The sequence below is a fragment of the Engraulis encrasicolus genome, chromosome 20, assembly GCF_034702125.1.
Source record: "Engraulis encrasicolus isolate BLACKSEA-1 chromosome 20, IST_EnEncr_1.0, whole genome shotgun sequence".
NCBI lineage: Eukaryota > Metazoa > Chordata > Actinopteri > Clupeiformes > Engraulidae > Engraulis > Engraulis encrasicolus.
Window position 1 is genome coordinate 37,252,101 of NC_085876.1, and position 16,003 is coordinate 37,268,103.

General features: G+C 41.6%; 1 long non-coding RNA gene across 1 annotated transcript in view; it reads right to left on the minus strand.

Annotated features, from left to right (window-relative positions):
- Positions 1-16,003, minus strand: part of LOC134436604 (uncharacterized) — a 265,909-nt gene that overhangs the window by 42,694 nt on the left and 207,212 nt on the right. The gene's annotated exons all lie outside the window — the stretch shown is intronic.

Below are 16,003 nucleotides of genomic sequence, written 5' to 3' on the forward strand. Positions count from 1 at the left end.
TTGGCCAATAGTTTGGAAGTGTATTGATTCCTCCTTTGACCTAAAATGTGACATGGTGCCACATGTGTTCAAATGTACTTGGTGGTAGCAAATTCCCCTCATCTGCCAAAGTGCTTCTCACCCTGTCTCAGCATTCCATTAGATCCAGCTTTATTCCCATTTACAGATGTAAAAATTCAGAGAAACGAAATACGGAATACAGTACCATCTTTGTCCAGAATGTGCTTACAGGTGTAGTGCAAGTAGAGGTGGTATAGGCCCCTATTTGGTTCGAACTTGACTTGAGTGTTTTGCATGCTTTCAAGAAGCTACCCATAAGGCCTTTAGTTGTCACTTTATATGTGGGAGCAAGCAAAGGGAACTCACACTGATGCAATTCTTTTTAATGCATATGATTAAAAAAACATAGTGCTTCCCAAGTGCAATGTCATGTGCAAAGTTACATTTTGATCACAATCATACCATCCTCAGTGCAAACATTGAAAATTAAGACATTTAATGGTAGGCAAATGAATGTGAATCAGCAGTTTTTTCAAGCAACATGTCCCATTCATGCTTTGTAAGCACAAGCAGATGTCACTGTACCTCATGGTGTTCTTCACCCAGACCGCCACTAGAGAGCAGTGCTGTGCCTTGTTTATCTTGGCTACCTACTCTGATATCCAAGCAGGCCCTGGAATTACACTGTAGAAAATGTAAGCGCTTCAATGGTTCCCTGGAACCATCTGTATCCAACCATTATATTTTGTGGTTCTTTACTAGAAGAGGTTGTTTAGACCTGCAGATCATAATTCTCGGTGCTAGGCCATGTCAGTGTGAAATATTTTTCTCTAGAGAACTGTTGCCTTGAAACTAATTTTCTTTATCTTGTGGAGCACTGAAAAGGTGTGTAGTGCAACTGATGAAAATTGTGAATGGGTAGCATAAATTCTGAAAGTAGGCCTTCTAGAAAAATTACGTGCTCTACTTTTAAATAGATTTTCTCTTCAAATGGCCACTTCTCTGAGTGGCAAAGAGAATGCAGATGCAATATTGTGTCACTGCTTCATAAACAGAGAAAAAGATGTTTCTGATTCACTTTGCATGAGTGCGAATGAACTTGAAGAAGGTACACGTAGGTCTGCATACTGTCAAGTAAGCTTCAAAAAATTTACTTCATTAAAGGGACACTGTAAAACACAAAGAGGTACTGCAACTATGCTGCTCATTGAAACCGAGCTGCCTATTGCCAAATTTGATCTTTACATGAAAGTTTACTAAGTAATAAAGAAATATTTTCTAGTATGGTCCAAGTACAATCATTTTTGCAGCTAAAAATGGCTATTTTTGGCAATTCAAAATGGCGGACGATGGAGAAGATCCCCCTTTTCATGTATGAAAAGTGCAATTTTTCCAGTCATAATGAATACTTGAAATGTGATGCTGGTGGTAATTATTCATGAAGAAGGTAACATTGGTGAATGGGCAGCATGAATTCTGGAAATAAACAACTAAAAATCTCACACAGTGTCCCTTTAAATTAAAACAGCAATGTTTTTCGTTCGAAGGTGATCGAGACGTGATTTTTTAAATTATTATTATTGAATTCAGTTCAATTTTTTTAGCGTATTTGGCAGTGTGCAGACCTACTTTCTTTAACCGTCTGACACTATTGTCTGGCACTGTACCTGTAACAAGATTTTGGATGTGCGCACCCTAGGCTACTCAAAACGACGTGTGAATTCAGACACACCTCTCTCGCTGCTGCAAGTTCATCATGACACACGGCTTTTATTTTTAAGATAGAAAGGTGCATCTACATTTTAATCAGATAAAAATATGAACATTCATTCAAAATACATTCTGTCAATTGATTCTATTGAGTATGAGTGAATTGGTGAATGATATGTCAGCAAAAGCTTGTATTGTTTGTAGAAATCTCTATTTTTATTAACAACAGAAACATAGTACTTTTTAAACTTTGTGTCGATCCATTGCCTTTGCTTTTCCCTGATGAAGACCTAGATGGTCGAAACATGTTGCCATTTTAATTTCAATTATGGGTAGCCACAGATAATAAAGGCTTTTTAATATATCTCCTTCTTCGGACTGATTCACCTCGGAGTGCCTGGGACCTTCTGCTTTCCAGAAACATAGTTATTTCAGCAGGGCTGAAGGTTGCAGGCAATGGCGAATGTAAGTGTTAATAATTCAAATGTTCCATATATACAGTGCCCTCCATTATTATTGGCACCCCTGGTTGAGATGTGTTTTTTAGCTTCCAATTATTATTATTTTTCTCTAAATAATATGGGACCTTAATGGAAAAAAAGAGAAAAATCCAACCTTCAATACAAGTGCATTTATTCAGTGGGGAAAAAATCCCACATAAAGAAATAATTATTTGACATCAAATAATGTGTGTCACAATTATTAGCACCCCTGTTGTTAATATTTTGTACAACCCCCTTTTGCCAACAAAACAGCACCTAATCTTCTCCTATAATGTTTCACAAGATGGGAAAAGACAGAAAGAGGGATCTTCAGCCATTCCTCTTTGCAGAATCTCTCTAAATCATCCAGAGACCTGGGTCCTCTCCTCTGTACTCTCCTCTTCAGCTCACCCCACAGGTTCTCAATGGGGTTGAGGTCTGGGGACTGAGATGGCCATGGGAGGAGCTTGATTTTGTGTCTGGTTAACCATTTCTGTGTAGATTTGGCCATATGTTTAGGGTCATTGTCTTGCTGAAAGACCCAGTGACGACCCATCTTCAGCTTTTTGGCAGAGGGCAACAGATTTTGATTTAAAATGTCCTGGTATTTCAAAGCATTCATGATGCCATGCACCCTAACAAGCTTCCCAGGGCCTTTGGAAGCGAAACAGCCCCACAGCATCACTGACCCACCCCCATACTTCACAGTGGGTATGAGGTGCTTTTCAGCATGCGCATCTTTCGTGGCACGCCAGACCCACTTAGAGTGTTTGTTGCCAAAAAGCTCAATCTTGGTCTCATCTGACCAAAGCACACGGTCCCAGTTGAAGCCCCAATACCGCTGGGCGAACTCCAGACGTTTGCGTTTATGATTGTGGGTGAGGAAAGGTTTTCTCCGTGCATGCCTCCCAAACAGCTTGTTGGCGTGTAGACAGCGCCTGATGGTTGATTTGGAGACTTTGTGACCCCAGGATGCTACCATTTGTTGTAATTCTGTAACAGTGAGCTTTGGAGATATTTTGATTTCTCTTACCATCCTCCTCACTGTGCGTGGTGGCAAAATAAACTTGGGTCCTCGTCCAGGCTTGTTTACCACTGTTCCAGTTGTTTTGAACTTCTTAATTATTCCTCTCACAGTAGATATGGGCAGCTGCAGTTGAGTGGCAATCTTCTTGTAGCCTCTGCCTGACCTGTGAAGGTCGACGCACATCTGCCTCACTTGTATGCTGTGTTCCTTTGTCTTTCCCATGTTTAAGAGTGGATAAGAGAAATGGCCTCGGTGTCACGTCATAGTTATACCCCAGGGAAACAGGAAGTGATGAATTACTAATTAAATGTTCCTACATACTCTGGTAAACTTTGTAAACTACTGTAGAAATGACAGAAATGCTTCAATTATATTTATTTCCTGAGAATTGTTAAGGGTGCCAATAATTGTGGAACAGGTGATTTAATGAAAAATAATTATTTTTTAGTCAGGGATTTTTTTTTATTTTCCTACAATTCATTTGAGTTGAAGGCTACATTTTCCTAAAATTTTCAGTGTGACAGTATTCTTCTGCAATAAACACTGAATTTATTTTAAGGCTTTTAACACATCTCAACCAGGGGTGCCAATAATTATGGAGGGCACTGTATATGCCCCTGCACCGTAACCAGTGACGTATATATGTCAATGACCGCAACAGTTTCATAACACAAGACAAACAAATGAGTCACCTCAGGTTGTCTTGACCTTGTATGACCTTCAATACTAATGCACAAATGCAATGTGCAGGAACAGTCGTAGGCTAAAGGGAGAGATGGGTGACTAATACCTTTTTAGAATTGTATTTCTCAGCCCTTATTGGATAGGGCAATGTGACAGAGTGACAGGAAAGTATTTGAGAGAGAGAGAGAGAGAGAGAGAGAGAGAGAGAGAGAGAGAGAGAGAGAGAGAGAGAGAGAGAGAGAGAGAATGGATGGACAGGAAAGGACCTCTGGTCAGAATGAAACCTGGGTCCCCAGATGGTTTTGGCACCTTAGCCACCTGAGCCATTGGGCCACATGACAGACTCATAGGTTGTAGGCTAGATCCAAGTGTTGCCGGTGTGAGGTGTAATATTGGCAGGTGTTTAAATAAATATATCTGGACAACACACATGGTATTGTAAATCCCCCCTCTTGATGAATGGTGTGATAAACTACTGTGTATTGTACATTAGGGACAGGGACGCAAAAAGAATTTCAGTGAGAACTGACAATAAAGTGTAATCGTATTATATCGTAACCATATTTTTAAGTCTATTGGTCTGGGGACATAACCACAAAATTTCCTCTGCCTGTTTGAGGAATAGTGCTCAATATGCTCAATGCTCAATGCTCAACATGAAACATAGCCGATATACTTATTATATAGTACTTATTGTATTGTATGCCGTTTTTTTCACAACACCACCATGTCCATCCGTCACCCTTAAATTCGCCACACATATTGAGACTTGTAAAAATAGAGAAGGACGGTCGGAAGCGCATATGTAATGTTCCGTGGGCTTCTATGTTGCTCGGCAACAGCTCTCTCAGCCGTGAAAGTCAAATGGAATGCCTAATGACTTTAATATGAAGCCAAGGCCCATCCGTTTACCAGCATTCACGAGCAGGCTCCTATGCCGATATTGGTATTATTTTTTTCTCGCCAATTTCATAATCACCCATTTTTCTCCAAGCATATTTTCTCAACATCCATCGGGGACAGTGAATTGGATAGCATTTGCAAAGAAGTGTCTCATTTGTCAATTTCTGCTGTAATTGCTGCAACTTAGGCTATAAGAATTCATGTCTGTACCTTGAGCGCAGAGCTCAGAGTGTCACCTCACACAACAGATTAACATATGGCAAAAAAAAATGTGCGCCTTCCTTGTATTAGGAATGAAATTGATAGCTTTCCTTAGAATAGCAGGCCACATCACATTAAAGAAAGGAGTGAGAATGGTTCAAGGGTGACAACGATTCATGACAATGTCCATGACAGTTAATGAAAATTACTAATGTTATAATGTCATTATAATATTTATAACATACAAAATGTCATAGCTGTATGTCATGTTATGTACAGTAGACATCATCAAATAAAGTATTTCATGTTATTTCATGTTATTTTTCTATATTTGACTTTGATAAAGGTCTTTGGCATGCCATGCGCCAATCAATTGGAACATTAGAGACTCTGATCCACTGCAGTCCACTACACCCAGTGCCTACAGTACGTCATACCCAAGACGCATCAAGATCAGTACATAAAATCAGTCTTTGATTACCACAGACATATTGGTAAAAGACTCCAGTGTCATGAAGCGCCAGACCCCAATGTCAAATGTGCACAATCTGTAGATTCCTCCAGGGGAAGGCACCTGCCTGCATTATTTAAGAGGAAGCTGCATCGGGATCCATGGATTTCAGTTTCTTCTATGTTAAGAATTTCCAATAGTATCATCTGTCTCCTGCCCCTTCACTGAAACAGAATCGGCCCATCTATCAAAACACAATAGCCATTTTGTTTCGCTGAATGTTCAGTAATTCAGTTGACTTGACAGTGGCCCTCCTGCACAGACTGTTGTTGTGGGCCCAAATATGGATGTGCAATGAAGCCCGACGTTGATGACACTGATCACCATGCACTCACAGACAGGGGAAGACTTCTTCCGTGTCCACTTTTATTAGCCTGAATTTAAGTTGTCAGGCACAAGGATTTTTTTGTTTGTTATTAGGGTTTTTTGTTTTATAGAGGGGGTTATTCTATTCATTTGTTAATTACATGGTTTGGTGTAATATGTTGTTTCTTAATTGCACTGTAGGCTAATTGTAGCCTATTTGTCATAGATAAATTATGTAGCATGTTGGCTCCACATATAATGTGCTCTTTTTGTCTCTTTTCAGCCTGTTCTTACTACACCTTCAATGTGAAGGAGAATTGAGTGGAGCAGGCTGTCTCTGAGAAGATAATATTCCACTACCACTATGTTATTCTAGGGCAACAGAAGACGAAATCGTGTTGTCTTTAGACTCCCAATAAATGTATAGTGTATGGATTTTCCAAATTTGACAATGAGGTGATTGTTTTTTGTATTAAAGGCAGATTTTTGGCTATAACTGATCGATTATCCAGTCTGTAGCCTCCATGACTCGAGATAGTCAGAATTAAACATTTTGACTGTCTAATTTTGGCTGTTCCACACTTCTGCTTGCTAATGAGAAACAGCAACACCAGGTGATGAAACCACAATGAAATAGTTGGCTGCAGATTGTTCTTTCTGGTCTATCCGTCCACCGCTTTTTAAAGAAACATTCTGATGTTCAGGAGTAGGAGGCAAGAAAGACAGAATATTTTTTGAATAGTGTTAGTATGCAGTATGTGTTGTTGGTGTGCTTGGAACCTTTGGAAAGACTTGAAAATATATTTTTTTACCTGAAAACCTTACCCGTGTTTAACCTCCAAACTGTCATGCCAAGTGGCTGTGAGCCCCAAAAAGGACATTTCAGAATCCATTTAAATTATTGATTGAATAATTGAAGCGTAAGCTTCAATTGTGACAGTCTTGGATATGAGATATGATTTTTTTGGAAGAAAAATGAATTATAGAAGCAAAATTGCCTTTTGTAAAATATGCAACATGTGTGGGGAAGTGTTTGACATGCCTTGCAGGGCACATGGTTGAGTAATCCAAAATGAAATATATATTTTTTGCCATCTTGATGGACATGATTCTGTTGTGATGGTATGATTGGTCACATATGGAGGGGAGAAAATGGAATGAAAAATGAAAGGACAAAAATGACAAAAAAAGAATGATATGACTGCCCCATGTTTGGATATTGAATGTCTTTGCTAGACCTCCGATCATTTATTTCAGGTACCCTGATACATAAATGTCTTGAAGTGAAACCATTTATATGCCAACACATCCTACATCCAGGCTTTAAAAGAAAAGAGAGAGAGAGGCAGAGAAAGACAAAAATGAGCTGGAAAATGATTTGGAGCAAGATCAATTTGAAAAGTAGCGGAATGAAACCTTGAAATTGATTTTATTGCCATTTCACAGCACGCGTGTGGTCAGTAATTGCCTGGTGGCCATCGAGAGGGAGTGCATTTTTTTGGGGTGCACTGGGGCGGAACATTGAGCTGGTGTATAGATCTGTATGTGGTGGCCAGGTGAGAATGGAGGGCTATGCTGCCTGCTATGTGTATCTGCCATAAACACCTGCTACTGACTGACCCTCGCCTACAGCAGACCCACTGACTCTTTCTTCTTTCACTCCCTCCCTCTCTCTCTCTCTCTCTCTCTCTCTCTCTCTCTCTCTCTCTCTCTCTCTCTCTCTCTCTCTCTCTCCCTCTCTCTCAGTAATCTGGACAGAGTGGCGTGGAACCTCCTGAAATTGTGCTTGCTCAGTTGGTCTGCGATACGTTTCTCTCTGGCCCTTTGGTCATTTTCAAACCAAAAATGAATGACAGACAACTGTACAACTTAAAAGAAAAATAAATTAATGGATCTTTTGTTCATATTCCAACAAAATAAATTGTGCAGTCAACGATTCCATGTTAAATAAATGACAATAACAACATTATAAAGTATTACTTGACATTTGCAAAATTATGAAGTATTATTTGACATTGAACACAGCCTATAGCTACAGCCCAATATTCATGTCAGGATAGTCGCAAACGCAGGCCCCCCAAAACCACCCATGCAGTATCAAATCAAAGAATTCTTTGGAGGGAAAAATCTCTGCGATAAAAAAAATAATCTTACTCAAAGTCAAAAACAACATCTCCCACAGGCCCCCAAAACAGCAGCCAGGCAATCCTGTACATAGCTGAGCCTGCTGGTGGAGCCAGACACAAAGGTGGTGGGGGGGCCCGTCCTTGAAGGATTTATGTTTTGTGTTAAGTAAGGCTGAAGCTACTCATGTTATCACACTCTATCAATAGCAAATACATTAGCAATATCCTGGCCTCTGTGCGCACACTATTAATTTACTCCCGACCTGTCCAGACAGGGACAAGGGGACTCTTGCAAACGGGGCAGAGGTGTATCTGCTTTCGCCCTCACCGGGCCCTGGCGTCTCCTGTGCGGAGGAGGGAATCAATGGTCCATCGAACGGTAGAGGAAAAGAAGAAGAGAAAGAGAATGAGAGAGAGAGAGAGAGAGAGAGAGAGAGAGAGAGAGAGAGAGAGAGAGAGAGAGAGAGAGAGAGAGAGAGAGAGAGAGAGAGAGAGTAGAGTAGAGTAAGGTGGGCAGGGTAGGGCGTGCAGCCTGCCGGGCGGGCTGGGGCTGGAAGACCACCTCCACCACCTCCACCTTCGCCCTCTAGCCTCCCCCACCCCCTATACCTCCCCAGTTTGGAGTGCGAGTGTCGGGTGTCGCTGTCACTCTAGAGCCTTCAGGCAGGTCCATGGGATGGGATCGGAGACGAGGGGATGATGGGATGGAGTGTCGCTGAACTCTGCACTGCACTCATAGATCAGTGGGGAGCATCCTCTCTCTCTCTCTCTCTCTCTCTGACCTGACCTAGCTGGAGCCGCGTACTCTTACTTTACTCTGCCCTTTTGACCAGTCTTCAGGAGATATCCACAACGCTATTCATTCAAAACACTTCCTTTGATGGATTTTATGCTTCACAGCGCACATCTTACGTTTAGGAATCTGTCATTGACTCATAGGCCTATAGGACTTTGACATTGAAAGTCAATAAATATTTTTCTAAAATGAATATATTCCGTAGTACATGTATTTTCTTCTCCTATTTCCTATAGGAGAACAGACTTGAAATTGTACTTGAAGAATATGTCCATATTTTCATGCCGTAAACACCATTGTCAAGAGGGCATCTTTTGAAGAGCAAGTGAGACCTTTCGGCCTACATGATGTTTGTATATGAGTGGGTAGTCGGTAGCCGTGAGCACTTAACCACCGCGCCTTTAATCTGACACCTCTGTTGGCAATAACTTTTCAATCTCTCAAGGCCTTTAGCGAGTCGACAAGTGTCTCGGGAGGTCAAAATACTGTTATCATGACAAGCTAACCTTTAGTGGCAGCTATGTTGTGAAGCAAATAGAAAAACATGCTCTCTGTAGAAATGTAAACAGAGAGAAAAGGTCAGACACCATCAGAGGAATCTGGCATTTACAACTTCCACTGGATACAAATAAATTGTATAGCATTACTGTTGTGCTTTTTAGGGTGGAACAAAAATCTGTTTTTATTGAGGTGAATAATGTTTTGTGGGTTTCAGTGGGTTTCAGTTTCAGTTGCTCATATTGTGACAGTAGACAGTAGCAGTAATTGTAGAAAGTTGAAGGGACACTTAACAACATGCATGATATGGATGGGAAAAGCAATGGTATTTTGACTCCACTTTTCCAAAGAAAAAGTAACCAGACTGGGGTATTTTATCCCATGGGGTGACATTTTAAGAACATCCACACTTTGAGAGATTGGTTAAGAGAACATTTTAGTAAAAGGTGGAATTGATACTGTTTTAATGTCTTAAATGTTTGAATGTTTCCTATTTGTTTATGGCTCAGGTGATTTTTATCGGAAGTCACTTTGAGTACAGGATCCACTTTGCATCAATACTAATATGTGAGCTTGAGAGCGTGCTTATTTCAGTGTCTTAAAGCCACAGTTCCTTCATTTCGGTTCTGGTCACAAAAAACAACAACACAATATCCCATTTTTTGCTTTTAAGTTTAAAATTTATTTACACAAAAAACCCCACCATTAAACCAACCCAGTTTTCAAAAGCTGCAGTAGCATGACACAAGTGTTCCTTCTGGTTTTGTGTGACTTTTGAATAATATGCCTTTTCTTTGGCCATAATTGTCTTCTTAAGAAAGAAAATACATGTTTATAACTTCTTCTTTGAAGAAATTATTCTTCCTGTATTTCTGTAGGCCTACTGTGTTCAGAAAATGCCTTCTCATATGTCCATTTTCAATTTTCTGGAGAAGCAGCCTACTCAAATTCATCTTAAATCTGACACTGTTCAAATTTGTAGATTTAATTTGCTTGCTTTGTCATGAAAGTAGGCTAATTAGCGATATCACAGTGCTGAAAGGAACATAATTAACAAATATGGACAACCATTTTATTTCAATCAATCTTCTTTTCTAACAGTTTTCTTAGCAGTCTGCAGGAAATTCGCACCAGGTAGTGTGACATGTAGGCCTACCACACGTTCAATTTCACACATGAAGCATGAATTACCCACACATCTCACGTCTTGTCAATAATCAGATTCCAATACATTTCATACCCTAAATTCTCTCCAAAACACCTAATGTTTTGACAGGATACAACGGTATGCAGTGGCCTTGATATAAGCGGTCATAAAAGTGAAGATGAAGCCAAGCCCCATATAAAACATTAATCACTCACAGTACATCTCACTCTTGTCTCGTGAAATAATTTCATTCAAATGCCAGATCATTTAATATTATGATTCCCATATAAAACACCAACCGATGTGTGTGCAGGATAAGACAGCAGGGCCTATACAGTTAATACACAATATACAGTTATATTTGATATTAGGCTTAGCTATATATAATACATATTATATAATATACAGTTAATACAGTTAATAGGCCTATTATAATTCCCATATAAAGCACTAACTGATGTGTGGGCAGGATAAGACACCAGGGCCTATATACTGTATACATTGGTGTTAGGTAGGCCTATAGGCTACATAACAAAAAGCGAAGTTGAAGTGAGTGCTTGCTTTGCAGGGGCATTTTGTTTCTTGAAACCCAGAGGGACATCAGATCATGTTCAGCAGCACAGCACAGTGTAGGGCAGCGGGAGAGCACAGGAGCAGCAGGGGCAGCCGGAGGAGCGAGGATGGAGGCTGACGAGCCCCTTTTGGCCCTGACAGCAATCAATAATACCTGCCCTTTTACTTCACACAGGCTTCCCAAGTGCTGATCACATTGTCTTCAGCAGCCCTGCACACGGTCTCACTGCAGCACACAGAGACAAGAGCACGCACGCACGCACGCACGCACGCACGCACGCACGCACACAAAATACACACACTTTTTTTGGCGAGAGATAGGAGAGAGTGTGTGTGTGAAGAGCACACGCACACAAGAGCGCACGCACGCACGACGCACACACGCACACACACAGACACACACACACACACACACACACACACACACACACACACACACACAGACACAAAATACACACACTTTTTTGGCGAGAGATAAGAGAGAGTGTGTGTGTGTGTGTGTGTGTGCGTGCGTGCGTGCGTGCGTGCGTGCGAGAGGCTGTGAGACTGTGCTTTTTGTGTGATGAGATAGAGAGAGAGTGTGCGAAGGTGCCGGTCTAACGGCATGTTGCACTTTGAAAATTTGACATTCAAAGTGATGTTTTTCTTCTCATAACGCTGCATCTTGAAGCATGCTAATTTAAGCACTTGATTCCTCCGAGGAAACCTTTGACTCATCCTACTGCCAGATTTTACAGCGGTAGCTTTTGAATAAAAGAGAAATCTTCACCAAGCTGTTGTTTCTCAGATTGATGGAAGCAATGGTTAGCTTTTTCCTTCACCTGTAAGGATGACTTGAATAGGATGAGAGAATAGAGTTCAGTACACTGCCCTACAAAGGCAAAGCAAAGTAGCTGCATATTTTGTCAAACTTGACTTGAGACTGAAAATGGTCTTCACTACTATTTCACTACTACCACGCCTTGTGGTCTAAGTGTGTCCTGTTTTAGAGATATTGATATATCATATTTGCTGTAACTACAATATCCAATCACTGACCTGAATGTACAGTACGTCAGTGTATCCAGCCTAACACCAAGGCTTTGAAGACAGTTTCAGCAGAGAGAGAGTAGATAAGAGAGAGGTTCCGCTGGCCCATTGTTTCCGGGTTCTACTGTCGCAAGGGGGAGGGGGGGAATCCCCCTTTAGGCAGACCTAAGGAGTGTTCTATTCAATGTAGGGGCATTATGACACGGCCCTTTAGGCAGACCGGAACCTGGTCACGTTAGGTGCCCATAGAAACCTATTATGTTGGCATATCTCTATATACTTAAAGAATCTCTGGTTACAGTGTTGGTGTAGTTACTGCACTTTGCCTTTGTAGGGAAGTACAGTGGAGTGGAGAGTATCAGGTGGAATTCTAAGTTAACAGCAGAATATCATGCACATGTAATACATTTATATTAGGCTACATTGCATTTGGCAGACGCTTTTTAACCAAAGCGACTTGCAATCGAGTACATAATCATAGCCAACATCACTAGCAGATACGAAGTGCACAGGCAATATACAGAACAACTAGTGCAAATGCAAAGGGGTGGTTAACTTTTTGTTTTTTGTTTTTTAATTATAGAACACATACATGCACGTCATGTCAAGAGTGTAGAGTGCACATACATATTTTTTTCATCTTAGTTTTTTTATCATCTCATGTACGGCCTTGGTTATACATAGGCCTATCCGGATATTTCTAGATGCACATTGTTTTTATCCGTTCAGATGTAAACGCGACGTGTGGATAAAAATAAAAACGCCATTGTGACACGTGCATTTTAGCCCCTAAAAGGGTTATTTTTAAAACCAGAGTTTTGAAAGGAGGTTTCCAAAACTGTGCTACATGTAAACGAGAGGGCCAAAATGTTATGTGTTTTCAAAAATATCAGTGTAAACAGTAGAGGCCTATGTAAAGGGATTCACAAGAAGGGTGTTTTAGTACTTGCAAGATGGCTGTGCTGTTTTTTAGTATTACCAACTGAGCTTTAAAGAAAGTAAATAAACAATCCTGTATGGAGAGAAACTTTAGAAACAGTACGATTTGTGCAAATACTCCCCCAACCAACCGAGCCCAGTATTAATAATAGATAGGCCTATATGCATTTAGGGCACATGCGTAGGAATCTAGACACACACACACACACACACACACACACACACACACACACACACACACACACACACACACACACACACACACACACACACACTGAATAAGGGAAAAAAATGTGAAGATGCGAATTCCTTCCTCCGCACTTGGCACGGTGCCTCGACTGTGTGTGTGTGTGTGTGTGTGTGTGTGTGTGTGTGTGTGTGTGTGTGTGTGTGTGTGTGTACGTGTACGTGTGTGTACGTGTGTGTGTGTACGTGTGTGTGTGTACGTGTGTGTGTGTGTGTGTGTGTGTCTGCTGTCATGCCTCAGTAGTTCTCATCTCAATCCTCATTTGTGTCTAATGGTCCACGGATGACATTGATTTGACAGGCTCAATATATACAGGCAAAACGATACTCGGAAATTAATGAGCAGTTCGGCGACCGCAATTAGTCAGGGTAGAGGTCCTGGTCCCGGGCCTGCCCACAGGGGGAACTCTATCACCCGCTCGCGGTATTTAAAATCAGTGGTCTGCCTGCGCGAACAACACATCAACACATTGATTCATCGGCGCCTTATTGTGTTACCTGGAGACCCCACACGATGTTGATGATGAAATGTCTTACGATATAGTCAGCATAGTGGTGGTCAGGTGTGTCGCATTGCATGGCAATTGCAAAATGATTAGCTGTGATATTGTGGTCCTGCCGAGACCGAGCGATGGTTAGGACGTAAAGCCCATTGTGGTATCTCATGTGTGATGCCGTTTTCTGCGGTTTCAAAGAGTGTGTGGAGTCATAAAGGGTGATCGTTTTTTTCCCTGATATTTATCTGGGCTTTTACACCTTTATAATTCGGATAGGACAGTGAGAGAGAGACAGAGATGGGGGAGGATCTCATAAATGACCTCAGGTCGGAATCTAATCCGGGTCCCCAGTGTGGTGGTATGGTGCCTTGGCCCACTGAGCCACAGTCACAACCAGGATGATTCATTTTAAATTAGAGATGTACAGGATCCAAGATCCGGTTCCGGATCCGGCAGGATAATAGAGTTTTTCAGACTATCCGGATCCGGCAGGATCCTAAGCAGTAGATCCGGTATCCGGCAGTTACTTAAAAATCAGGATCTGGGGCATCTTTACTTTTTACATAGCCTAGGCTTTTCAGTCAGTCTTTCACAACCCCAATCACTGCATGGAGTGAAAGCCCTTTGGAAGTGGCCGTTGAAGGCAGTGTGGCAGTAAGCCAATGAGCCTTAGAAATAGTTTGCGCCAACGTAATAAAAAGGGCCCACGTGTGCGAGTTGGCTGTGTGTTTCAACCCTTTCGTAGGATCCGGTATCCGGTTCCGGATCCGGCAGGATCCTACGCAGTGGATCCGGTATCCGGCAGGATCCTAAAAATCAGTATCCGGTGCATCTCTATTTTAAATAGGCCTACTTACCTTGGACTATAGCAAGTATATTTGACATCCAGGTGTTGAAGTATGTGGATACCATTTTAAAAGGTATTTACAGGCTTATTTCGAACATCATCCTGAAACATGCTTTTGTAATGTGTGTATTGGACTAACAGTGGTTCCCAAATTTTTTCCTTGCGCACCCCTTGTACATTTCAATGTGGTTCGCGCACCCCCTAAGCGAATGTTTTGGTGTACTTATGGTCATTTAAATGGATTCACTGCAAAGATCACTGAACATTATGCAGTGTCATTTAGGGAATCCTCATTTCCAATATAGTTGTTTATAGTTGTTGTGTATGATGTTTCTTCAAGCATACAATTCACCATACAATTAAAAACTACTTAATTTTCATTAATGCTGTATACAATCACACATGTCCGCCATTAGTCAATTCAGCTCGCGCACCCCCATGTGGCAGGCACCTCAGTTTGAGAAACCCTGGACTAGCCCATAGATTCAGTCATGGGTGTCAGTCTTGTAGCACAACGGTTGTCGGTTCAACGTCTGACCCGTCAGGTTGTGGGGGGGGTTACACCTCCATGACTGAGGTGTACTGCTGCACTGCTCCCTTGGGGGCGCTGTTTTGGCCTGCTCCCTTGCACGGGTAAGGCATAAAGTACTATTTCGTGGTGTGCAGTAGAGGATGACATTTTTCAGGAATTCCCGTGGGTCCAGCGGGTCCTGCGGGATTCCCGCGGGATGGGAGTCAAAATTTTGAAGATGAACGGGAGCGGGCAGGAGCGGGAATAAAGATGAATGGGAGTGGGCAGGAGCGGGAATAAAAATGAATGAGAGCGGGAATGCTTGCTTATTTTTTCATTGAAAAAGCCTATGAAACGGGAGTGGGATTGATTTTGAGTGGGAGTGGGCAGGATTGGGAGACATTCTTTTCAGGACGGGATGGGATGGGATTTGTTTCTTTTACTCCACTCCGGGACGGGACGGGATGGGATTTTTTTTCTGGGACCGGGATGGGACGGGAGTGAAAATCCACTCCCGTGTCATGCTCTAGTGTGCAGTGAGCGCATTGTGCTGTGTCACAATGGCAATGGGTGTTTCCCAGCCCAGGTGGCCTTTCACGTTAATAATCAATCTACTGTAAATTTAATCTGTCCAGTCATTTCAGCAGTTTTTTTTATAGAAATGTGTAAGCAACATTAAAAAGGATAATGATTGAGACAGAGAGCATTTGATAATCGCAGCCATGAAAGGTATAACAGTTTAATTTGTTAAATTCCAGAGATGATCAAAGTTCTTATTTGTTCAGGAGGGAGAAGTGTAAAGTAAATGTGTATCGTTTGGTATTAGAGTGTCTTTGAAATTGAGATGGCATGTTCATCATATACTAGGCAGAAGAGTGTGTGTGTGTGTGTGTGTGTGTGTGTGTGTGTGTGTGTGTGTGTGTGTGTGTGTGTGTGTGTGTGTGTGTGTGTGTGTGTGTGTGTGTGTGTG